Below are 27727 nucleotides of genomic sequence, written 5' to 3' on the forward strand. Positions count from 1 at the left end.
ATTCATTTGTATGATTTCATTATGCACATGGCCTTTGTCCTCAGGATGTGAAACACCATGAAAAGAATGATGCTTGAGGAATCTACAGTACACAGTAATAAGCTGCATTTCATTGTCAGATAGATTCAGTCATTGAATAAAAAGAACCTCTTCTTGATATAGGGTGGTAATATTCTGTATGATTATAAGAAACAGCGCGACACAAACACAAGAAACAGCTTCCTAATATTGTACTACCTATTGTTAATAATAAATTAAACTTCCTATTGTCAGAAGCTATTTTTTTTTTTTTTTACATTTTGACTTTCAGAACAGCAAATGTCTGCTAATGTATCTTTTCAAAGCATTACAAAATCAAATACATTCTTATCATTCCTGTATACATTTTTGTTTTCTTTAATGTATATGCTATAGAAAACACCATGACAGTGTTATTTGTTCTTCTGTCTTCAGCGGTCTGTACCATTAAAGATTATCGTCAGTGCTAGGCCAATTAATTATTTTTTTTTCCACTAGTTAAATAAAAAAGGGAAGTTGAAGGAGGAAGAGAAGTTCCGATGAGGTGCTGTCTATTTATAATTATGAGTAGTGAATCATCAGGCCAGTGTCTCATCCTAAAATAAAGGCACAGCTCATATTTAAATTGCACATATGTAAATAATAGAACAATGCCACTGGAGGGAAAACATTATTTCTGAGCTGCGCTCGGCAACTGCTATGTTATGTTTCTACGAACCACATATTAACAGATAATGTTACCTGACAATAAAGGTTATTTTGATAAATTAATAATAATTTAATATTTACTCAAAACATATATTAAAACATTTTTATTAAATAAGCATTAAGCAGCAACACAGACTACACTACAAGCAGCAGGCATTCTGATCTGCAGAACTGGTTATTTTAAAAAGCTTTTAATACAGGTTTCAGTGTGTCTAATCTAAATGACCACACCAACCTAACCTTTTATTATTACGAGACCTGAATGCAAAATATTTTGCTAATGGAAAAAGGGAGGCCCACTGGTTTTTGTTTCACTTTCATAATCTCAGTTTATTCCTTAGTGGATTATGGTGCTTAAAAAAAGAATCACCAACCAATTTGGTTTTATTGGAAGTTGTTGTTCAAATGAATCCCAGTAAGCATGGGAAATAAATTGTCACCTTTGTTCTATTAAAAGCAGCACCTGTAGAAAGTGTTAAAGGGTACTATTGGTACTATCTGTGCAGCACAGAGAAGAGAAGCAGTCTGCCTGCTTTCGTTGGGTTTTCAGCATGGGTTCTTTGATGGGGAGGGGTCTTCATTTTTCAGAACTGTTACGCTAATCTAATTTATGAATATATAACATTTTAATAGCAAGATGCAGTTTTAAATGATGTCTAATTACACTGGGCCTAAAAACAATCTTGCTGGCATCCATTTTAAGACTTGTAACTCTTTCCTGTGCATGCTGCACTTTCAATGCCATCTAAAAGAAAGATGGACCAACGCTCCTCCTATCCTTTGGATAATATGCACATATATTTAGTATTTTGATGCATTATTGTGTTAATAAATAGACACGCAGTAGTTAAATATTAATAGAGTGGGGATTTAAAGTATAGTATGCATGCATGGCACAGCCTATATTGTGCGTTTGTGTGTGTGTGTGTGTGTGTGTGTGTGTGTCTGTGTGTGTGCGTGCGTGCTTGCGTGTCCGTGCATGCTTGCGTTTGTGTTTCCGTGAGTGTGTGTGCGTGTGTGTACGTGAGTGTGTGTGTGTGTGCCTGCGTGTATCTGTGTGTTTGTGTGTGTCTGTGTGTGGCGTGCGTACTTGCATATGTGCTTGCGTGAGTGTGTGTGTGCCTGTATGTGTGCATGTGTATGTGCGTGCCTGCTTGCGTGTGTGCTTGCGTGAGTGTGTGTGTGTGTGTGTGTGTGTGTGTGTGTGTGTGTGTGTGTGTGTGTGTGTATATGTGAGTGTGTGTGTGTGTGTGTGTGTGTATCTCAGTGTGTGTGTGTGTATCTCAGTGTGTGTGTGTGTGTGTGTGTGTGTGTGTGTGTGTGTGCAGCAAAGATTTACATTACAATTTCTTGGACCAAGCAGATCTGTTTTACTCTTACACAATTACTGACAATTTATTCAAACAATGTTTTTTGTTTTTATGTTTTTTTATACCCTGGGATTTCCCATGTGCTTGTGTTTATCTAGATGACTCCATAGCAACTCTGAGACACATCTTCAAAGCGTAAAATATTTAATTTAGTCAAAAGAGAAAAACATCTGACTGATTAAAATCAAACTAAAACCAAAACACTTAAGCAACATCGTTCAAGGCATCTTGAGAATTCAAGTTGTTTGTTCTAATTTTATTACGCTTAATATGGAATAAAAAAAAAAAAAATAGGAGTTAATTAAATAGTAGAGTAAACCCTATCAAAGTATATCCATACTCTACTGATCAAGCACTGTATTTGAGGTTTGTCCTGGATCTATAATAGCCATTTGATATATGCAGTACAAACAGACAATACATTGCAGTCTGGAGCCTGGAACATACAAAATATTTAGTGAAGGAATACAAGCATTTTACACAGGATTAAGTTATATATGCTTTCCTGAGAAGCAGATTATATCTAGGTATTCTACCACCAATCCATGTGTATCCTGTTTTTAAACATGCATGGAATTTCATTTCTTAAAATGTTCAGTTTTTTTTCCCCACTGTCTTTTGTTTGTGGAGATAACTATTTTGAAGTAGGTGGGGCATTTGAATTGAGCGTCAGATTTGACACAGGAACAGATGAAATATGAAGAATAATTCTGTTGTTGAAACGTGCAGAAATATTTCTGTGCTTACACCATTACATGCATACTGTACTTGTAACTGTTTCTTCCAGGATGATGCTGCATGCTAAATTCTGATTGAATGTGTAGTCCCAGAGGTTTTAAGATCCTGCCCTATTGCATTCAGTACTATTTTTCACAGAATATTTTATCGCTGTGCATGGAGCTGATCACTCTTCCATGTTGGTTTGCACCCTTTAGAATCCTCTACACTTCCTTTGACATCTTTCCTGGTTTATCTCCAGCTGCAGTGGGTTCTTTCTTCATTGAAACAGTTACAGTACTCTACCACTGAGTGACTCTCAGTTTTGTACTTTCAGAGATGTCTCAAGCTATTTAATTAGTAGCTAAACTAAGATATGGGGGGGGGGGGGGTTATACCTTTGATATAATAAGAAGTATGCCTTGTTGAAACAACAGAAAGCTAATTTGCTAGCAGTACTGTACTGCAGAATTCAATTAGTAGGTCCTGAGATTTTAAAAATGGCTCCTTTTATGTAATTCTGTCCCAGCATAATTAGCTCTTAAATATATTACAGGAATAGTATCCAGGGTTGTTTTGCAAATATAACAACATAAGGATGGAACAGGCCATATTCTATTCATGAATACCTTAGATTAAACACTAGACATACTATTGCTATTTTTAAAATTAGAAGGTGGAAATAGTTAATGTGTGATGTTTAAAATGCAATTATTATTATTATTATTATTATTATTATTATTATTATTATTATTATTATTATTATTATTATTATTATATTATTATTAAATAATAAAATACAATTCAAGTTTTCCTTATAAAACTGACTATAAAAGTTCTAAAACTGCCTGCTGGCAGTTCAGTTTTAATACTGCCTGTGGGTCAGTTGACTAAACACCCCTCCAAACATAGTTCTGTGTTTATTGTGTCTTGTGGAGGATTGACACCTTTACCCATTCTCCAGCCTGTCTTGGCTGCAGGCGCACAGAATCTCTGCAAGACCTGACACAGAGGACAGGCAGCTGGGCACACATCATTTTGGATTTCTTGCCTCTCAGCAGGATTACCTTGGATTGGCAGAGGGGACCTCATGCTGATCTAATTCCGGGAATAATTCTGAACAGGTCAATTTTGCCATTCTTTTACAGTGGATAGTAAGCAACGGTCATCTCTTCAAAACTCTGCAACACAAAACATTATAGAAAATGGCGTCAGGGAAAAGTGATACAATGTCTCAATAAAATAGAGGATTCAATTGAAAAAAGAATATAGAGCTCCTGCATTATTTCCCTGGCATTCAATCAAACTTTCCAGAGGCACGATATGTAATGTGTGTTAAAAATAAAAAGACTATTGACTGGATGTTTGTGCGATATGTTCGTTTCCACTAGTTTGGAAATTTGTTTCAAAGGTGGCAGAGGGACATAATGTGGATTGACAATGCTCTACCTTAGTCCTGGTAAGCTCAGGTCAACAAGGAATTACAATTGCACTCGTTTTTTTAAAAGCTCTATAAAAATGCAATATTTAAAGTCATTAAGGTATTGCAAATAGGTGTCCAGGAACTGAAACTAGTATGTGGATCACATACTGCAAGAGTAAGCAGGCATTATTCTGTCTCTGCCAAATGGTCTTACGAATTAACCAGCCTGCTAATGCTTCATGAATGTGGCCTAATTTGACACTTAACCCTTGACCCTCAAAGTTCACCTTCTAAAAGGATAGAGGGCAGTTAAGTTCCAGTTTTGGGTCCTCTTTTGTGAAAAGTCTTCCCGTTTTTTTTTGTTTGTTTTTGTCGTCAAGCCAAACCCTTTTTATTTGTTGGCAGTAGCCTGTTTCGATGTCAGTCTCTTTCTTGTAGGTGAAAGGTGAAGTCTAGCGAAATGAGATCGTCTCAAGTGAGAAGTTTGATATCATGAGCGCACCATTACTGCCAACTAAAAAGCACGTTCCAGCAGAGTCTAATTTGATTACCATGCAATCTGCACTGTGGGAACTTGCATAAAGTGTATTTCTAACAGATAACAAAATGCTTAAGTCAATTTCTGAACCAGGCTCACATAATGTAATAAGCCTTCTTAAATAAGGACTCAAGGTTGAGCAATTCTAGGATGCATTCTAATTAATAAGGCTTGATTTAATATGCTGTAAATGAAGTTATAGTTCAAACTATTGTTTTACTCAGTTATTACAGAAGGAACATACAGGGGCTGGAGGAAACAACAATGGAAACATCACATAGACAGCATGAAGCTTGTACTTTGCCTTACACAGCTTATTAATGTTATTAAAATAGCATGTATTCTGTAATATAGAACAACTGCATGTACTGTACCTGTCACAGTGAGCATCACAACAATTCAATCACCTTGATTCACCATGTCAGTGCCATGCTGGCTGCTCAGTGTCTCTATACTTTACTAATGATATTATGGTCGTGGTTTCTATTATTTTGCCCAGCCCCTGCACGTACTTTAAAGCCTTTTTTTTCAGTTTACAACAAAATAAACTACAAAAATGCTGCAAGCAGTAACTGTACTTCACAGTAAAATCTGCTGAACTGCTGTTGTGAATGGATACATTGAACAGTGCTTCACAATATGTAATGTTCAACTGTAGTGTATAAATAGGTATGATTACAGAGATTGCAACCAAATGGGGAAAAAAAGAAAGTTCCTGAACCTGCTAAATGTCAGGTCTCATTACATGAAGGAGGGTCTGACACCAGGACCTGTATGCTGATGTAAAACCTGGCAGCTGAATTCTCTTTGAAACAGACTACAAGCTTGATACTGTTTATAAATTAACATTTAAAAATAAATTAAAATACTGAATATTTAATGACAATAGTCAAAGAGCTGCTAATCAACTTTCTTATATTGCACTATGCACCTGGAGAAAGTTAATAGAAAATGTAAGTTCTCTATTTCTGTTTACGGCAGATCCCCTGCTAGTAGACCTTTACTGCTATGTAAGACTGAAAGAAACACACCTTGTTAAGATCAGTCATGCACCAGCAGGGTTTAAGAGTGAGACCTTGCTAACTGACCAGAGCAAACCTGCTTAGAATAAATACCCAGTACAATGCACAAAAAAAGAACAATTAACAAAAGCAACTGATGAACAACCTGACAGACACAATTTGAATGTCTGAAAGGTTAAACGACATTAAACTGCAGGTACGGCAGAAGATGGGCTGGAATGCACACAGTTGTTTGTTGCAACAGCTAGCTAGATGGGCAGATCTTGCAAATGGACAGGTAATAATGACATCTTACCCCGCTGAATGGATGTTCAGTAATTTGTCAAATCTGGCCTCCATAGCAGTGGTTAAACTGGTTAAATATGGAGGATCTCGCCCAATCGTTGAGAAAACACCAGGAACCTGACATCTTATGATTGCATACCATTCTATCTGAACTTTGCAGTTAACTCTCAAAGATGTCCAGTGCCACTGTGTGGAACATTATATTCATAAAACCGTATAATTATAATTAAGGTCGCAGGAATGGAGATTGATATGGTATTTTGAATTTTCATTCCATTTTTCTTTTTACATCATTTGACGATATGTTTATATTGTTTAATTATGGTACCCAGTGTGTCTAAATAAAACGCTATGGGCAGGCCTCCCTGATGTCCTCAGTATGATAAAGAATATTACAAGTGACTGGTTCATGTTTTAAGACTAAGCTTGTGCTGTGTAATTTGGAGAATGGTCCCAGTGGAAAGAACTAAATAAAGACAGAAAAAATGAGAATACAAGTAAATCTGATTACTTTAAAAGTTTATTGGAAAACAGTAAAAAAAAAAAAAAAAAAAAAAAAAAAAAAAAAAAAGGAAAACAACAACAAAAAAACAGCAAATAATTAAATAAAATGTCAGTACCTTTTGTTTTCCGGCACGTGCATGTTATTTAATTTTGTTTTAATGCATAAAGCCAAAACTACCCAGATATCTAATATATTAACAGTAAAGGAACCACATTCATCAACATCAATGTTGTCAGTTAAGGATAGGGGAAAGTAGTAAAAATGGTGATAGAGCTTTTAAATTTAATCATAAGATAGTAAGGCAAAGAGTTTGTCTCCTAACTGCTCAGTAGCACACTATATTTAGGTTCGATAGTGGCTAAAATGTGTCACCAGAAATGTGTCATAAATTAAAGAGCTTGTGACCAATTTATTTCCTAGTCATCCCCAAAAGAATCTTAAAATCAGAATCATGTGTTTAACACAGATCAACTAATACCAGTGCCTTACTTGACTTAAAAACTAAATTTATAAATATGGAAACTTTTTTTTTAAATAAAGCCCAGAGGGTTGCATATCAGTCAGAGCTGGAGTAGTACAGGTACAGTATACTGCATCTGAGTAGTACAGGTGCAGTATACTGCATCTGAGTAGTACAGGTACAGTATACTGTATCTGAGTAGTACAGGTACAGTATACTGCATCTGAGTAGATACTGTATCTGAGTAGTACAGGTACAGTATACTGCATCTGAGTAGTACAGGTACAGTATACTGTATCTGAGTAGTGCAGGTACAGTATACTGTGTCTGAGTAGTACAGGTACAGTATACTGTATCTGAGTAGTACAGGTACAGTATACTGCATCTGAGTAGTACAGGTACAGTATACTGTATCTGAGTAGTACAGGTACAGTATACTGTATCTGTTAAGCCCACTAATATGTAAGTAGTGCTTTCTAAAGAAAAAGGCAGAACCCTGTCTTTGAAGGGTCTGTATTTTAAATATGCACAATCCGGCACCTAAAAGAGAAATTTCGTGACGTCACATGCTTGTGTCTGCTGCAACTGTTTCACTGTCCAGACCGAAAGATAAAATAAAACATGAACCCACGAGAGCGCTTACTGGCTTTATCCTCCAGCAGGTATTTAAAGCAATTCAATATGGTGTATGCACCAGCGAAGGTCCTCTGGAAAACTGGTTCTGAAACTGAAATCACACCCTCACCACTTTTGATACCCACGGCACCTTTAGAATTGAGAATGCAACAAAAAGCAGAATAACCAATCATAACATTATTTATATATTTTTACATTATATTTTTTAATCAAGTTTACCCATTGTGTGTGTCAGGTCACTTTATGTATACAAAAATGCCATGTTTAGTTATTTACATTTGAAATGCTCTTTACTTAATGAGATTAATTCTGGGTACAATTACACAATATTTGAAGAAGAAAAAAACCCTATGCACAGAGGCTGAAAGAGAAGGCAGCCTTTTCACAGAGCATTTCAATCAGCATTTAAATCAGCAGCTCACCCTTATAAGAAATGCTGACATGAGCACATCAGTGAAATCTCAAATCTGAAATCAGCAGCTCACCCTTATAAGAAATGCTGACAAGAGCACATTAGTGAAATCTCAAATCTGAAATCAGCACTCACCCTTATAAGAAATGCTGACAAGAGCACATCAGTGAAATCTGAAATCAGCAGCTCACCCTTATAAGGAATCACTGGCTAATCATTTAGCAAGAATACATATATTACTATATATTTTTGTGGATAATAAATGTAACCTAGTCAAAAGACACCTGAACATATAATACTGCTTGAGACTACATTTACAAATCTATACTTCCTTAAAAAAGACAGCATTTTTTATGAGTAGGGGTAGATAATGTAATGGTTGTACTCAAGCTGAGTTTAATAATTGCTTATTTTTTTACCTTCCTGTGAAGACAATTCTATTGTCAGACTGTTCTATGAAATCAGGTACCTGGCAAACGCTGCTCTTGATATGCATGCTATGTTTATTTGACACTTTTTAAGTTATCCAGTGTGAATGTATGTAGAACAAATAAATGCACATTTAAAACATAGCAATATATATTAAAATAATTGAGAGTCAAAACTCTGCAAATGTGTTATTTTGAAGTCAATACATAATCTCTATTATTATGAAAATGAACCATAAATAACTAATCTGTTTCTATGTATTGTCTCTTTGCGTTAATAGATGACATTTTATTAAAAAAATTACACTATTACTATTTTTCAGACACCCTTAAAAAGCATTCGAACAAAGTATCCGACTGTTATAGTAAAGGATGCCAAGAGCAGAATATATACATGATAATAATGGCGAGAAGTATGCATGCAAATGCTCTACTTGGTATGCATGACTGGCAAATGTGCTAATTAAATAATTGGTATTCAAGGCTGTGCCTATTCATTGTTTAGTGACACATAAACCCAGCGATGTGTGCCAGCAGACATTTTAAGTCTACCCTCTCATTCATCACATCCATGGTCATGAAATGGTGGCACTATGATCAGAATGCTACTTCTGTAAGCAAAACATTGCAGTTCGAGCCATGTTGCAGTACCAGTCTAGTTTTCTAATGAATTTTTAATTACTTCTTTATAATAAGGATGTCAGGAGTTATCGCTGATGCATACAAAATATATGCAGGAGTCATTTCCCCTTCACATTTGCATAAAATGGCAAAATGCTAATGCAACAAATGGGGCTTACTGTACATGCTACAATAAATATGCCCTTGTAAATTTTTTGCCATCCATCTCTTGTTCATTATTTAATTGCTTGCTGAGGTGCGGCTTTGGAAAACAATGAGGTCATGAAATAGTGTGCTTTGTTAAATAAAATAAGTATATATTGTATTCACAACATATGTATATAATTATGTCATGATTTTAAATGTTGTTTCATTTGGTTTTGTATTAAGCTTTAAAATGCACTTCTAATGCGGCATAAAACCATCCAATTTATGTCCGTGGTGATTCATTCTGTTTTATGGGAATTATACTCAAGCATTTACATGTCACTTTGCATGCATAATAAAAGGTTATTGGTCATTTTACCACAATAATATTGTGCTTTGTTTACATCATAAGCATAAACATTAAAATGTTTAAATCTTACAAATTAAACATTTTAATGATGTGCAACCATACAACTGTTATTGTAAATAGTTTTCTTGGTGAGAAAAATACATATTCTGACTTTATTTCTTAAATCATACATCATAGCATGTAATAATATACAATAAAAATGTAGCTAAAACACTTACAGATTTGTAAAAATAGCCTTATTTTTGTTTCTTTATTAATATATTTATTACAAATAGCTAAAAAATTAACCAAAATAATGCAGGATTTTAAACTTTACCCAACGTATGAAAAATTGAGGCCAAATAAAAAAGGTCTGTTCCTACAGTTATTTTAATTTGAATAATTAAGTAATCTGTGCTATATTATTTAGATGCATTTGTTTTATCAGAAGATAATTTACAGAATCAACATTCAGCGGACTGCAATGATAAAAAAAGCACCTGTTTAAAGTAGTAATACATTAGGGGCTTAAATATACTGCTAATGCACTAAATGTGGAAGGTATTGAAGTACCAGGGATTTGATTTGTATTTCATGTACTTCTGTTCAGAGTTGCTTTCAACACATTATTTCAAATCTACGCGTAAAATGAGAAGGTTCACTCCAGAAACTAAATATGGTTTAACTCCACATATCTTATTTTAAAGCACTTTAATATTAAATTAACGTCATGTTTTAAACACCAGAATTTATTAGGCTGTCACTCATGCGCATTATTTAATCGTTGAGTCATAGTATTTATGTGTAGCATTACAGACATAGCGAATAGGTGTGCCGATCTAATTTTTCAGATTTGTAGATTTCTTTTTTTTATTTTTACACAGATTCAGTCATTTGTAAACACACCTCTTTGACATCTTGAAAAATAACTGTATGCAGTAAATGGATCAACATCATATTGAAAAATATAGACCCAATAATAAAAAAGGTTGCAACACCATGCTACATTTCCTTCTTGGAAACACTGCAAGAGGATGTCAGCAGTTATTGAAATATGCTACTAATCAAGGTGTTTAACCTTAAAGAGTAATCAACCAAACTACTGTTAGTTTCTGTATCATTGGGAAAAGTAACATTTCATTCTACAGCAACAAATGAAAACACCATTTTCTCTGCTTGTTGGTTTTGCAAGTGCTCCTGCACTGTGAGTGTCAGCTGTATTTATTTCTACTAAGCAGAGCTGAGCTAGAAAGGAAACTACAGTAACACACCACAAATATAACTAATACAGTGGCTGCATGCTAAGTGGGCCTGTATTATTCAACGATTGTGCATGGGTCTTTTCTATAGCAGCAATCTCACTTGGTGTACAACACATAAAAATGCATGCATCATACATGTATGTAAAGAGTAATTAGCAATTATCAGTAAGACAAACAGCAGGGATTTTTTTAGTTAATATATTTTGCTAAGGTTCCCACATTAAAGTAGCTGTATTTAAAAAAAAAAAAAAAAAAAAAATATATATATATATATATATATATATATATATATATATATATATATATATATATATATATATATATATATATATATATATAGCTTAAATAGACAAGTCCAAGCTGCAAAAGGGTGTACCATACAAGTGAAATATACTATTAATAATATATGTGTCTTTCCCGATTAAAACAATTATTTACCAACAGTAATCATGATTTGGTAAAGCCCATAAACAACACATTATTTTAGTTATAGTGTATATGGAAACAGTGGGAAGGATGTGAATCTGAAATGTTCTGCAGTATGTTCAATCATTTTAAGTTAATTTATCAGCTAAATAAAATGTTAAAATAAATTATGTTTAAAGCATCTCTTTATTTGATATTATTTTCACTCAGTTTACAACACAAATTGAAATAACCACCTTGGAAAGGTGAAAAGACACAATGCATGTTAAATGTTTTACAATCTTAAAATATTTGGACAGCTAAATTGTTAAGAGTAGACCTACTGTAACACATTGCATTCTACAAATATACTGACAAACACACTCTACATGGGGGGGTTTCCATGAGAGCTTATTCACACGTGAAATGGCGATGCATGAGCATGTTTGGGAGAACAGCTCAAGAGGATCAGGTTGGAGGCCGCAGAGAGGGACAGGGTAAATCTCATTTACTAGAGAGCATGACATAGGGAAATCCACGCCCACTTTCAAAGGGAAACGTGCAATTCACGTGAAAATGTTAATGAGCTCTTTCTGTGTCTTTAACATCACCGGTTTCAGCCATGGTGATCTGCAATAGCTGGGGTGGACAGTTTCATTATATACCTCCGGGTTCATTATTCCTTTTTTCTTTAATTAATAAGTCGTGTAATAAATTAGTTTAAATATTATTCAGCACTAGCGACATGCCATCCCACCAATGGACTACAGTAAAATACATTATTAAACAACTAGGCACGGGGCATTTACAGTCACAGCTTTATTACATGAGCTTAATACTGTGCTTTAACCAGTTTCACTCAAACAAGATGTCACTCACAACCATGGATTTCCAGGTGAGATCCTCTCTTGTACCTGTTCTATGTGCAAGGAAACCACACTTTCCCGAGCTGTCTGTGAACCAGCATGAGAACTCCACGCATATCGCAGATCGACCTCCTCCTTTCCCCTTCGTCTGCATGACATCAGGTGAGAAGAGGGTCTTCTCGTGAATAAACTGAGCCAATGGAAACCCTTAACGTATAGGGCCATTTTTCATTTGGCTCGAGCACAATGTCTCGAGTAAAATTACAACACACATGGAAACTCCCCCAGTGTCTTATTTTAAGCGCAGTACACAGACCTGGACCAAAGCTTTACTTTATGCCAGCCATTGTGCCAACACAATTTGGATTTCATCTAAGCCACAGAGAGTGGAGAGGGAATGAAATGGTTTACCAAGCCACATTTTTGCTGTCATTTAGTACTGACTAGCCAAAGTTCTAGGAACAACAAGGAACCCAGATGAGAATTAATATGCCGAATAGCCACCTCTTGTGCATATGTGTTTTTAAATTAATATGTTCTTAAAACTGTCTTATGCATCATGTACGTGCCTATTCCCTATTGTTACCAGTAATACTGCATTACGATACCATCATTTTCAAACAGGGCAATTATGACACTATTAAATGAATTGCATTCTACTACAGCAATGGCAAAAAAATTCCAAGAAACACAGTTACAAATTAACCTTTCATGCTTTCGCAGCGACCAAGTCTGCAATTAAAGATGAATAATCCTGTTTTTGACTAAATGTGGTGCATGATCGATATCTGCTCTAGTCCAGCGAAATTTTCCTGCAACACTGTAGAAAGTAATTATTTTTATTTTTATTTTTTATTATTAATTTCATGTTCAGGCAAGAAAAGCTTCTTTACCCTGACGCTGCGGTGACAGGCAGTCAAAAACAGACGCAAGTCAATTATACTGAGGTTTGTATACAGGTCCAGCAAATTTCCCTTGTAGATGTAGTCAGGCTTCTCAAGAATGATACATTGGCTGGAAACGCATTAATGAAACAAATGAAACGCATAATCAAACATGAAACCCTACCCATGTGAAACACCTATACATGTATCCCCTCAAGTTTGCAGCGCTGATGGTATGCGCAAGCCAGCTTTGTTTTCAGTGTCAAAATTAGTTCATTTTTAAATGTCTTACCGTTTTTAGCATAAATAGTGGGTGACATGATTACACGGCATATACTGACAGACGCTTACATGGCTTTAAACCCCATACACGTTGTTTATTCTCTTTATAGCTATAGTTAAAATAACAGTAAAATGGCTAGTAAGTCATTTATTCTGGTGCAGACAAGGTGAATATAATTATTATTATTTTATTTTTTTTAATAGTAACAGAGCCACGACAACAGGGGCCACCTTGCTGTCTGGGGCCCCAAGTAATTGCATGGGCTGCATGTTCCTAAAACCGCCACTGCTTAAAAGGTCTCAGAATAGAACTCATTCTGCAAATAAAAACAATACCCTGCTGCAAAAATAAGAACATGGTAACTCTAACTCAACAGATTAGATTGCTTTACATGTGGATTAATTAAAAAACACTAACTACATATCAGTTAAACATACTCTACTATGTACATATAAAAACGTCATGAGCACCATTCTGGATTTCATTACATGGCTATGATATACAGTAATAACTATGAGCTATTTCTCAATTTGATTTAAACAATCACGACTACACATGGGTGCTGCTGCCAATCAATACAGTCCTTGGAATCAAAAGAATTATGACATCATCATAAGCAGTGCTCAGCATGGCATTTTTTTAATCCTCTCTGGAACTTACAACAACTTTAAATGTCCATGCATGATGTTATTAAATGGCTTTGCATTGATTTTAAGGTTGATTTACAGTCTTGATATAATTTGCTACATTGTAATGTTGCCAACTGGTTGCTATTTAAAAAACAAAACAAAAATGAACTATATTTCGACCAACCTGAATCATGTTTGAGAAGATAATGAAAATGATCTCCCACCCCCACACCCCTTTACTGTAAACAATTTTCAAATATGTGCTAATAGAAAAAACAGCTTTAGAATATACTTTACTTTCAAGTACTGATGGAAGTTGGAGGGGGAGTGGTCGGATTAAATTTGTTATTTTTAAGGGAGACTGCTACCCACCAGACGCCATGCGACAAGCAAAACTGTTCAGTTTTGAGTATGAGTACTGGCCCCAGTGCAGACACTACAAAAGTGGCAGAACTGAATTTTGGTCTTTCAGTCAATATGATAGTGTATTACTCTCTCGTCAAATAATGTTACTCATATGGAATGTGCCCAATGTCAGACACTACTTGTTTTCTGAAACAATTCCTAATAATAGCAAACCACTGTTCAATATTTTAAATGAGAAGGCTATATTGGTAATTTCAAGGTGAAATTATTTTATCAGACTAGTATTATATCAGATCTATATATTATTATATATATATATATATATATATATATATATATATATATATATATATATATATATATATATATATAAGTCTGATAAAATAATTTCAAAGGTAAAGCAGCTAACCTGCAGGCGCTACTGACGTGTTATTGATGCTGTCATGCGCCCCTCGTGCTCATCTCCTGTTACCGCGGAAACGGCAATCAGAGGAGCAGCTCAGTGCACATTACTGAGGCCTGCGAGATAGGCCTGCAAATACACATCAAGAAGTAGTGCTTGGTTACCATAACTGCAGTCATCTTGAATATCTTAGGGCACACCAACAGGTCAGGGATAATTACACACCTATAATACCTATACAGAAACTATGATGCCTGTGCACACATATAAAATAGAGTTACATCATCATAATAATAATAATAATAATAATAATAATAATAATAATAATAATAATATAATAATAATAATAATAATAACATTCAACTGCTTAAGCGTCTCAGAATGGTTCCTACGAAATTCTGTCATTACACCTTATATGCACACTACGACTCTTTCTACAGGTGTGACATGCTGGGAGTGAGAAGGAAATAACAACATTAAAGGAGTATTCTAGAAATCAGGTCCCTCTCTGTATCGTTCAGTGTCCCCACAGGCTCTGACACAAGGCAAACACTGTCTGTCAAATGCATCCCTCAAAACTGCCGGGCTCATTTGATTTATTGTAATCCATCCCTCTACTGATGTGATAGCTGACCAGCAGGAATGAAGTGTGAGCACACTGCCCCTGTTCTACAGAGTATGGCTGCCTGCCCCATGCATTGGGGTTATGTAACTAGCCTAATAAAATGCATCTTGATAATCATCATTAATAGGCAAACCGGATTAACAGCACTGGATCATGTCCAATGATTTAAAATACTATGATCTTGTTATTTATTTATTTATTTTACAATCTTGCAAAGTTACTGCCAAATAAGGTGCCAAAACACATTTACTTTGGTTTTAATGCACAGTGTAACACCATACATACACAGTGGGGTTCTATGAGTACTGGCCCCAGTGCAGACACTACAAAAGTGGCAGAACTGAATTTTGGTCTTTCAGTCAATATGATAGTGTATTACTCTCTCGTCAAATAATGTTACTCATATGGAATGTGCCCAATGTCAGACACTACTTGTTTTCTGAAACAATTCCTAATAATAGCAAACCACTGTTCAATATTTTAAATGAGAAGGCTATATTGGTAATTTCAAGGTGTCTTATTTCATACAACAGTTACCTTTGCATGAACAATGTTAGGAAACTTTTCCTCTCATCACGCAGTTTGAACCCAAAATTCCAAGGTCACCCGGAGAAGCCACTGTATCTCCCAGCAGATACTGGATATAAATTCCTCTTGACTTTATCAAGACTACATATACATACAAAATCTACATACCCATAACAAAACAACTGCAATTCTGACTTTAACACATTTTGTAAATGACTCTTCATTTCATTAAAGCTGCACAAGATTCAGCTCACTGTGCAAGTACCAATAAAGACCACAATGATGACCACAATATCTCCTTGACCAATCATTTTAAATATCAAGCTATATAGTCTATCCAAATAATGCCCATATCCATGCACTACATCACTGTAAAAACATGTGTCAAATGCTTTGTTGCCAGGAATGGTTGCATCATTGTTGCATCACAGACAGGCACTTATAAATAAAGATACTAACTTACTCTTGCAGTTAGATAAGAAGAGCTTTAGACAGCACACAACACACTGTCAAAAAAAAAAAAAAAAAAAAAACGTCAAAAATGTAGTCTCCTGTTTTTTTTTTTTGGAATGCTAATAATACATAGCTTCAGTGTTAGCTCAACTAAACAGCCAACTAGTAAATACTGTTGAACTCTCCATGTATCTCTGCATGTTTATATGCTTTAGTGCATAGATCCAACAATTAAACAAGTAATGTATACTTTGATTAACAGCACAACATTGAAAATTTAGCATATTTTTAAATCATATTAATATCATAAAATACACACCTATATGCTTGTGTGTGTGTGTGTGTGTGTGTGTGTGTGTGTGTCTATGTGAGCGTGTGTGTGTGCTCTACAAGTTTATAAAGAAACTAAACCAGTTTAATGTATACCATTGTATTGTGGGAACCACTATTTATTTATAAGAGAATTCACTAAATCTAAAAAAAAAAAAAACTCCAGCCAACAATAAATAATAAAAGATTAATAAAATATCTCTCTTTTTTGTTAGCCCTTGCAATAATGTTCTTCAGTACTGTGGGAAATATAATGATTGAGATTTGGTCAGTTATATGCACACTTCAAGTTTTTCTTTACACTATGCTGACATTTAGTACAGCCCCAGTTGTGAAAACAATGACACCATTCATAGCGCTAGACGTAGATTTCAATCGACTTAAGCAGGCACAATGAAACTTGGTCATTCACTGGTTACCCATATTGTGTTCTCAAATTTTCTCTCAGCAAAAGTATAATGACTCGGTATTGTATGGCTGCCTAGACAAGAGCTCAGAACAAGAGACACTGGTTTTGTCTGACGGTGTGAGAAAGTCGGGAAGAGATCTTTTCATCCAGATGGTGTTAAATTCTGCTGCTTTTTAACATTGGCCTTGCATAGCAATCTGCTGCTGCCTTGCTACAAAAGAGGGGACTCTGGTCCCCACTGCTTAGCATGCATACTCACACAAAACACAAACTTCACTAGGACCTTTTTGTTAGAGCTGTGGCATATTTGTCTTCTGATGGTAATTAACGTGACCTGTTTACTGCAACATGCTTTTAATTAGGGTTCAGTTAATTTGGCGCAACCTTTTTTTTTAATAATATCTCAAACTTTTGTTTATTTATTTGTATTAGAATTTTTTTAAATAGTTTTATTAAAACGCAGTAAGTATATTGTATATGAAACAATCACTACATACTGTATCTGTATATAAACACTTATGTTAGTCGAGGACAGTAGGTCTGCGTGTTACATTGTATTCTCTCTTTGTTTTTTGTTTTTTTGTTTTTTTTTAATTTTCCCATAAATCACATCATAGAATTAATTAAGTACTAAAGTGCTGGCGCTTTACAGGACAACAGAGTAGAGAGTAATTCAAAGTGTGTCTGTAAATAGCTGCAAAATAAACAATCAGCTAATTTGACTTTACAGAGTGGTTGCCATTAGACAATGGGCTCCTTGCCCTTTAGGAATCTAACATCTTATTGCTTTAATTGAACCTGCTTGAAAACAGAAGAGGAAAAGCCACTCACACTTTGTAATGTAAATGTTGATTGTGCCAAACAATAGGTCCTAGTTAAATAGCAGCCAGTGCTTTTACAACTGGGATAGGACACTGAACGGGAGGCCTAACAGCCACTTTACAATGGAAAGGTTGTTTGTTCCAAACACTGCCCCTAACGCAAACAAACACGTGTCTTCACAGTGCAGTACAGTAGTAAAACTTTGGCACGTGGACTCCTGTCAACAGACACAAGTCCAAGTGCGCTTTCACTGCAGATAAGCATCTTCTCGGTGCCGAAGCTGTATTATTACATGTTTTTAATTGCTCTGACTGAGGCCAGCAGCTTCTGATAGAATTAACTAATTCTACTACATTCCTCAATTCTTCAATTCCTCATTTCTTTTCTCTTTTTTTTTGTTATTGTTAATATAAATCTTAAGAGGGCACAATATGGCTTTTATTTAATATAAAATACTGAGTATGGGCTTATAGGCTATATGTTTCGATTAGTTTGTTTGGAACGTTTAGTCGACTATATTAACCAATATGAAACGGGGGAGGTCAATTCAGATAGTTGTATCGCAAGAGACTTAATCTACCACACGAATCCCTGACAATAGGCTACAGTACGACGAAAGAAACGCATTGGTTATAGAAAACGACTTCCCATAGGTTCAACAATCAGCGTAGAAAAAACAATGTTTTTTTTTTTTTTTTTTTTTAATTAACAGCAAGGATGCTGTATACACGGCAGTGTCAATGAAAGGCAAAAGTTAAAGTAAATGTATTCTAGTTTTATAAGTTTTTTTTTTTTTTTTTTTTAAAAACGTATTTCTCAATAAGAATAACTACATAATTAAAAAAAAAACTATTAAAAAAAATATTAAATATATTTATATCAACATTAGTTAGTGGTAATTATTATTATATTTATTATATTCTATAAGAATTACGAATTATTATTATAAAATAATATAATGCATAACATCGTATTTGTGCTTAAACACTGTCCAGACAGATAAAGGGTAAAGTTTTCTCGGAAACAGGACAAAGTCCTTGTTTTAAAACCGCACTGATGGCCGTGCAATTTCTCCACCTTAAGTGATGCAGATTTGAGTCTGGGTGCACTTGATTTTTTTTTTTTTTTTTTTTTTTTTCATGACCCAGGCCATCCCCACCCTCCTCCATGACAGGACTGTCTATCATATGTGGCCCGGACATGGCTTTGCCACTCGCCCCGAGCGTGGGAATGGGAGCGTCCAGCCGTTCACATCTCCTACACCAAGTTTAACAGAATCAATTAAGCAAGGCAGACCTCACAACTCCCCACCCCTTTCCGTTTTTGTCAGGTCTATATACGTCCTAATTATTTCAGTTTGGGATGCCAGTGCCGTTTCCTGGATAGAGCTGATCATGCCTAAACAAAATAATAAAGTAAAGAAGAGGCGCACACGTGGGTTGCTGATTAAATGTCACATTCATTTCCAATGCGAGGCGCAGAGTGAGATACAGAGCACTGACAAGGGGAGGCGATCTCGTCTCCATCACGTCTTTCTGCTCCACTAGATTCCTCAAGGAAACCCACTTGGAAGAAGGAAGCATCTGTTCTTGAATTTTGAATAGAAGGAAAAAAAATAGCCATTTTTAGCTGAACTTGCTTTGAGTTCTCTATTCATCAGAGTTCTGGAAAGTCAGGACGCATACACTAATAAGACGGTTTTGAAAAGACACGTGACTTGAAATCTTTTTGTTTTTTTAATATATACAGATGACCTTAGCCTTTACCCTTAGTCCCTTATAGTACGACTGCATGTTTTAATTTATACTGTACCCCCCATTCACCACAACAGCACAAATGTTAAGCATGCAAAACAAACTAGGGCATTAATTACAATGTTACCTTTTCAAAATGTACCGTTAGGGTGGTACACTTTTAAATTTACAATAGAAATACATTTAAATAAACTGTATAATTCTCAGACAGCTGTTTTATTAAATTATTTAAAAAAAAAAAAAAAATTAAGCGGTTTGCCAGAGGAAAAAAAAAACAGTGCAAACCTTATTTTCTTTTTTTTTTTTTTTTTTTTTTATGATTTTTTCTCGTTCGTGTCTCTTTAACGTTGTCCAAAGGGTCCACGACGATCCTGGAAGCAGTTTTTACTTTCGGTTATCTAGCTTTATGAAAACCAATACACTCATACAGCTAGATAACCAAAGATAATAACCCACTTCCCATCCTTTACAGTATTCCACGCAAATGTCCCGTTTCAATTGTGCCGGAAGAAACCTGCGATTTTCAGAATGTTTCCAGCTTGCTTCCTTCCTTGTCCTTATTCTTCATTCAAATTATTAAAGCCCAACATTTCTATTTTAAATATCCTGTAGCTTGTCCCCTTTTCCAAAAGGGACCGATGTCGTTAAAAGTTTATCCCCAACTTTTTTTTTCTCTCCCTCTCCCTCTCTCTCTCTCTCTCTCTCTCTCTCCCTCTCTCTCTCTCTCTCCCTCTCTCTCTTCAGCTGATTTCAACAAGCGGTATAGCCAAACCTCCATGTGATTGTATTCAGATTAAACAAAGAAACCCTTATTGCAGATTACAATTGAAACGCTGGAAAGAGTAGGTGGATCCATTCTTTTCACAGGCCTCTATTTGCATTGTAAATGGATTCATTCTCACAAAAGGATCCTTTGCCTTAGTATGAAGACGTTGAGGCATCAGCAATATCCGACGTAGCCTGCCAAGTGCCAATGAGAAATAAAAATCCCGGTTTCAAAAGAAAGTGCTATACAACGATCAATATTTTATCGCGATCGCTTCTGATTATGCACATAAGATCTCTTTGTCAAATGGTGGCAGTTTGATTGCATGTAGCAAGCGTGTGTTTTTGGGGAAGAGAGTCTTGGTCTCGCCGAGCTGGGAGCAGGGGAGACGAAGATGCGGTCCTGCTAGCTTGCTGCTGTCAACGGTCTGAAAGAAGGAGAAAAGGGCCATCATTGACAGGGGGGGGGGGGGGGGGGGGGGGGGGGGGGGGGGGGGCGCTTACAGTGCCAAAATCTGGACCAACCCGACAAAGTCAAAGGTCAGGGACCGCGGGAGACTAAAGTAATGATGATGTCATGAACAATCTACACACGTTTATTGATATGCATAGGTGGTCAGCAACCTGCTGGCGCAATCAAGCAACAAAACAACACAGGAATACATTCATTCTTTTTCTGCGAACACATTCTTTACAAGATTCAGGAAGAACAAAAATAAAAGCACCCGCGGCCTGAAAACATTCCCGCCTGCTGCTACTAATGAAGATCGCTCTAATATCCAAACACTGGAAGGAATCTCTCAGAAGACAGATGAAGGCAGCGTTTCGAAGCTGGGTAACGTCTCTTCAGCATTTCCCGTCTAGCAGCCTGTGTACACTGAGATCTGAGGCACTTTGCAGTTGCGATCAGGGCCTTGCTAACCGGACTGTGGCATCAGGGCTGTGTAACGCAACGAGTCGATGTGTAATTACAGTGACAGTTTGTTCTGGTGGTGTGCCTTATTAACGCTGCACATCTCAGTCGTATTGCGTGTCTTCTCTACCATGATTTACAGGTACTCGAGGCATTTTTGTCGCGTATACAGCATCTCGTGTTTAAATTTTCCAGAATACATCTCACTCTACATGGATACGCTTTATATTTGAAGGTATGTTTTGTTTAAACAATACTGTCACTGCACCCATACCACTTTTAACGATTCTCACTTATTTATAGTTGATGTTCATATTTGTTGTAATATTATTATTTTACCAACTGCGTATCACATAGACCAACCGCGACGAAGGCACACACAGCAGATTGCAACACAGATTGTAAAACCATCTTTTCTTTGCAAAATAAACAATACAAATGGAAGCAATGCAGATTACCACTGCTCATATAACAACCCACTGCCTAGTATATCAAAAGAAACAAATGCACTGTATTCCTTATTTAATACAAGCGGTGGAGCTGGTTACCACAAATTACAAGGGAGTACAGGTGCTCTGAAATGTAACGTAATACCAGGCTGGTCAGACCATCTCTCTGGGACAAGTAAGAGAATGACCCAATAAGCAAAGTGAACACTTTCCCAGTTATCTAAAATGTTGTGAAGAATAACTGGAAAATACAGCATACTATTTCAGTGTGATCCCATTCGATAACAGTCCTGCTGTTTCCTTTTTAATTCCACAGTACAAACACCAGGTTTACATATAGAATTGAAATTGCAATAAGAAATGCAATTACCAGTAGTAGGTAAGATGCCATACAGGAAAGTTTTAAAGATCTGTAAATTAAATTTCAGAGACTGATCTAGTTCATTTTTACAGTGTCACTATTCAAAATATGATCCAGAACTTGTAATACCCAAAATTTCTTTTAACATAATAGTCAGTACTAATCAATATTTTGAAATGCAACAGGCGGATCAATTTATATATGTGTAGAATGTGAAAGCAATTCATAAATGTATAAATAGTATATTTTTTACTAAACAGTAACAAAATAAATCTGCCGAAGTACAGATTTTTTAAATACAGTTGTAAGATAAAATCAAAATAATACCAATGTAGGTGTAAATGTAATGTGGTATAATATGTTGCACGCACACACACACACACACACACACACACACACACACACACACACACACACACACACACACACACACACACACACACACACACACACACAATGGATATAAAAGGTCGGTAGATATGAAAGTTTGTGCCAATATCATATAACACAGGACAATCTTATCTACATTATCCAGTAAATACTATACAACAAGATGGATTTATATTTGCATATCATATTATTAGTATTCATAATGCACATTGAAGACAACATGAAGCTCAAGAAGTAATGAATGAAAGTGTCATAAATTGTGTTTGCACCAATTTACCACACTACCAAAAGCAAAGCATTTAAACATCTTTTCTGATTTACAACTGATTGAAATTACAATGTAGGTTTGTTTTTTTAGTAACATTTCAGGTTTCAAACTGAATTATTTAGAACATCTTGGATAAAGTGTGTCTAAAGGAAATTTATTTATAAACCTTTTCAATATAACCACGAAGCCTGTTATATGTCATTTTTTTAAAATAATTTTGGTCTGTGTGCTTTGTCTCAGAAAGCATCTTTCAGAGAACATCACCTACGGTCTAAAATTGCCAAAGATGACTCAAGCAGTAGGCCTAATGACAGCCTGTCATGCAGTGAGCTGTCTTTTAGGCGCGCTGGATAGCTTTAATGGTAATAATAATTAAAGGATTGAAAGTACCAAAAATGACAATTACGTGTAGTTGTTAATTAGCCATATTAACAATCTGAAGCCTGCCAATCTCCTTATGCTATTCACATTACAAATATAGACAGAGGTAGGCCTATGTAATATAAAAACCTCTTCCCTGTAGATTTTTACCAGGTTTACATTGCCACTTTCTCCTCTCTTGTAAATTACAGTTAAATATTTCAGAAATATAGTCGGACAGTAATGCAAATCTGGTCATATGTGAAGGTTGAGTAGGACTGCTGCGAATCCCATACAAGCTGCACTCCAAGATACCAAACTACAGGTGCTCACTGTCCATTAAGTTTCTCATTTTGAAGAATTTTCACCATTTTATAAAATAACACAGTTTATGTTGAAGCACGTAAATGCAGCTTCAGCACACTAGCAAATTCTTTCCATCTACTGCTGCTGTGTTAAAAGCCAGGGCAAAGCTTGATGACAAAGCATGCTGCCTATCTTCAATATACAATGTTATATTCTCTGTTTCCTTAATTGTAAACAGAACCGAACGTGATTGATATTTTCAGGATATATTAAAAGCTATAAGAAAAACACACACACAAATCCCCTTTATAACACCGATTCTACCACAGCCTCTGTCATTTCCACAAAAAACTGACATTACATTTTGAAAGAAAGAAAGAAAGAAAGCTTTATAAGATGTACATTTAAAGGCATTGTCATAACCACCAGTTAGCTTTGCTGTACAACCTTGGATTCTCCTGTCAGGCTGTAATTGCTGAAGAGGATTGTTTCATCACAGGGCAATGCACTGTATTTACTGTTCAGTTGAGTTTTTTACAATAAGCTCATAAAACAATAGAATAAAATGTTGTATTTTTGATATTTTTTTGTTTTGGTTGTCAATATTTACTGTGTGTACAGTAATTGGGGATTTTACAATTGAATAATAGTGTGAACAGTATTGGCAATGTTGTCTACACAAATATGTCAACTTCTCCAATTTGTGAGCAACGCATGGCTTTATACGTACAATATTCCAGATGATTTAAACGGTTTTTACTGTATACCAGTATTTAGCTCAGTGTGAGCTGCATCATTCAAATGATAATCATTTCAAATAATTACAGCTTGCCATGCTGTATATGCTTCTGAAAATGATGATCCAATGTATACGATGTAAAACACTATATATATATATATATATATATATATATATATATATATATATATATATATATATATATATATCAGTGCGTGTGAAGTTTTTATATGATATGTAAACAACAAGGACGCATATGCGTTTCAGAAAATAAATGTACGGTGTTTATGCAACTGTTTTTCAGTAAGTGATTTAGTTCCAGTTAATTACAGAGAATGAACCACCTTGTTAAATCATATCATCATGACGTCATCTACAATATAACGTGAGCACAATGCTCGGAAGATACTTTTGCATAATTCGTCTAGCTTTAAGAAGATACAGTGAACAATAAAATTACAGACAGTATTCCAAACGACACTGCACGTTTAATTACATGTGTATTGTTGAACAAAACTAACTAGCACGACTTGACTAAACAGAAATTGCCCTTAGCGGACTCCCATCCTTCAGTGCTTCCTTCAGTAACGGCTACAACTGACTTCTGATAAAAAATAAATAAATAAGATAGCCTCAATATAAACTGCCAAATACTTATTTGTATGTGTTTTCATGTAGAGTTCAAACTGTAAATCTGTTGTCCTTTGATCTTGAAAAGCAGCATTCCAGCAGAAGCCCATTCTATATAGTCAAATGCTGCGCTATAATTGTAAATTAATTAATATAGACCTACTCATGAAACGCCTCAATCAAGACCATTTGTAACCAGCAGCTTGGTTAATTGCGCTGGTGTTACTAGTATACAATTACAAGCACACTGATCAGAAAGGACATGCGTGTGAATGGGGAGGCCAATCTTCGTGGCCATGAGACACGCACCATCGTGGCCAAGTGCGTAGTCAACAGATTGAAACAGATAGAGGGGTTTTAGCTATCATGGACGAATTAGCAGCTGGAATGTCAACAAATGGATATAGACATTATATTATTATTATTATTATTATTATTATTATTATTATTATTATTATTATTATTATTTTAGTTAATAATATTATCATATTGGTAGGAATATCAGTAGATTACTTGTAATAATAATAATAATAATAATAATAATAATAATAATAATAATAATAATAATAATAATAATGATGACTCGAAGCTATGATTACACTGACAGTGGCAACTATATCAGTGGACACAGCATTATGTTTAATACAGCTTATGTTAGATTATGAGCCTTCATCAAACGTTCGTTAGCGCTGAAACAGAACTGCGCCATCAGGCGGTTAGTCAGCGATATTTCGTACTGTAGAGCAGAGGTACGCTGATACTGCCGTCCATGCACTCTCCGGTTGGGGAGAGCCCCTACCCAAAGCTTGCGTGTTTTCTAGGTGTCTTTAATCATCAATTGCTAAAGATCTAGAACATCTGTTAATCTTGACTAATTAAGATAATAATGTTTTGCAATTAAGTGACTGAGAGCTCGGTTGAAAGGAAGACCCCGTAGCTCTCCAGGACCAGCGTTGGAGACCCCTGCTGTATAATAATACAAACCAGATATTAACACTGCTGTTCTTATTGCCCAAAGTGCTATAGTTATTTCTTCTGAAAATAAACAAAATATTTACAAGCACGTCCATGTAACACATTTAAACTTATTATCCTTTTTTTCACACTATGGTATTGTAGGAAGCCAGAAAACATACAGACTATATTAAATATATATATATATATATATATATATATATATATATATATATATATATATATATATATATACCACACACAGACACACACACACACACACACACACACACACACACACATGCCATACCATAGGGAATCAGTCCCTTCAGAGAATCAGAAAAGAGAATTAATCAATAATACTAAATAAATACATATAAATATATGTCCCATAAAATCACATTCTAATTCTTTAAAAAGGTATAATCCCAGTGATTTGTGATCAATGGCAGATATTGTAAATATTTTGTTTTTTATTTTATTACATTTTTTTTTAAATCCCATATTAAACAGAATGTGCTTGTAGGATTCCATCGAGTGTACTTACATGATCATTCATGACTGTGAAAAGAAGTTTCGTCAGAAAAGTGCAGCAGGTTTCTTTACAGTCCTTACACAGCGAAAAGGAAAAAAAAAGCATCCAGCGATCAACCTTACAGACTCGCTTTCCTAAATCATCTCTCGTCACCCGCTCATTTAAAATTGCCGCTTTTTCCAAACTCATTATACGTGCTTCAGTTGCTTTGAGTGGAACATATTCCATCCACATAGACGAGGAAAAAAACAACCTTCCATTTAACGTATTGTGTCTCCTTAACCGAAAGGAAAAGTGAACTGGTGTGAGAGTGTCTGTAAGTTTTTGGGGTTGGCCGAGGTCTGGCCCAGCCCTCTGTGGAGAAAGACGTGCTTTGAAAGTCAAGCAACTTCCCCGATTCTTTTGTTGCTGATGAACTGAAGACCCTATTGTTCATCTATTGCATGGGCTTTTTTCCCAGTCCCAAGAATACGTTACTGGTTGATTGTAATGAATTTGCACCAAGCTCCCTCTCAGACACCGGCTGACAGACGAAACAAATTAGAAATTTCTTAAAAGTAAGCAAAGAAAACGTTCTCCAGACAGCCCAATTAATTGGCTGTTTTAGGAAGAGCGAGATAGAAGTGTTTTATACAAAGCTATTGGGACTGAGCATCTTTTTTTAAGTTACTCGGTTATTCCTCTAGAAAACTTTTTTTTTTTTTTTTTTTTTTAGGGTTAATAAATGTGTAGATTAATTAGTCGTTCAAGGCATCGTACAGTAGAATGATCTAGCGATAGTGTATCCAGTGCTGAAGCGCAATACATGTTTCATAAATGCAACCATTTGTTTACTTATTTATTTATTTGGGTATTTATTTATTTTGCTTAATAAGGGCACCGGTAAAGCTATTGCATTTCCGCACATTCATTTAACATCTTCACGTTATTTGGAATAAAACAGTTTCTTTTCGTCTGACTGTCTAAAAGGTGGGTTGACAAGGAACCTAAGGAATACTGTTTATACAACGCGCTGTCATCGTTTAAGGATCGTAGGATTTGGAACATTGAAAACCGATAGCATTACAGCTAGTTGAGCTGAGGATTTAAGCTGTCTTTGAAACAAAAAAAAAATAATTCTAAGATCCACGAATTCCTATCAAAACCAAGTGTTGGTTTGTTAAAGAGCTCAGTGCAATTGACTTTTTTTTTTTTTTTTTTTTTTAATTTATACATGTTACATTCCTTCTTCATTACAAAAAGTCTACACAAGATGTAGCTGGTGTTAACCCTACCTCTTATCTATCAGAAGATTGCAATTCTTTCTGCATGTGTGTTTTTACACGACCGAAAACACATCGCTTTTGATTGACTCATTTTTCGTCACGAATGGTAAAAGAGCATCAACACGTTTGCAATG

The 27727-nt window shown here is 35.4% G+C and overlaps 1 long non-coding RNA gene across 2 annotated transcripts in view; it reads right to left on the minus strand.

Annotated features, from left to right (window-relative positions):
- LOC121312942 overlaps nt 1–27016 on the minus strand; it is a 58274-nt gene extending 31258 nt beyond the window's left edge. The window contains exons 1-2 of one of the 2 annotated variants that reach the window (XR_005949916.1): nt 26341–27016; nt 3881–3994 (exon numbers count right to left, since the gene is read on the minus strand). This is a non-coding gene — a long non-coding RNA (uncharacterized LOC121312942). The remainder of the gene's footprint in view (nt 1–3880; nt 3995–26340) is intronic. The other variant, XR_005949915.1, reaches the window with a different exon arrangement.
- Nucleotides 27017–27727: the final 711 nt, after the last annotated feature.

This window comes from Polyodon spathula, chromosome 1 (genome assembly GCF_017654505.1).
Source record: "Polyodon spathula isolate WHYD16114869_AA chromosome 1, ASM1765450v1, whole genome shotgun sequence".
In the NCBI taxonomy this organism is placed as follows: domain Eukaryota; kingdom Metazoa; phylum Chordata; class Actinopteri; order Acipenseriformes; family Polyodontidae; genus Polyodon; species Polyodon spathula.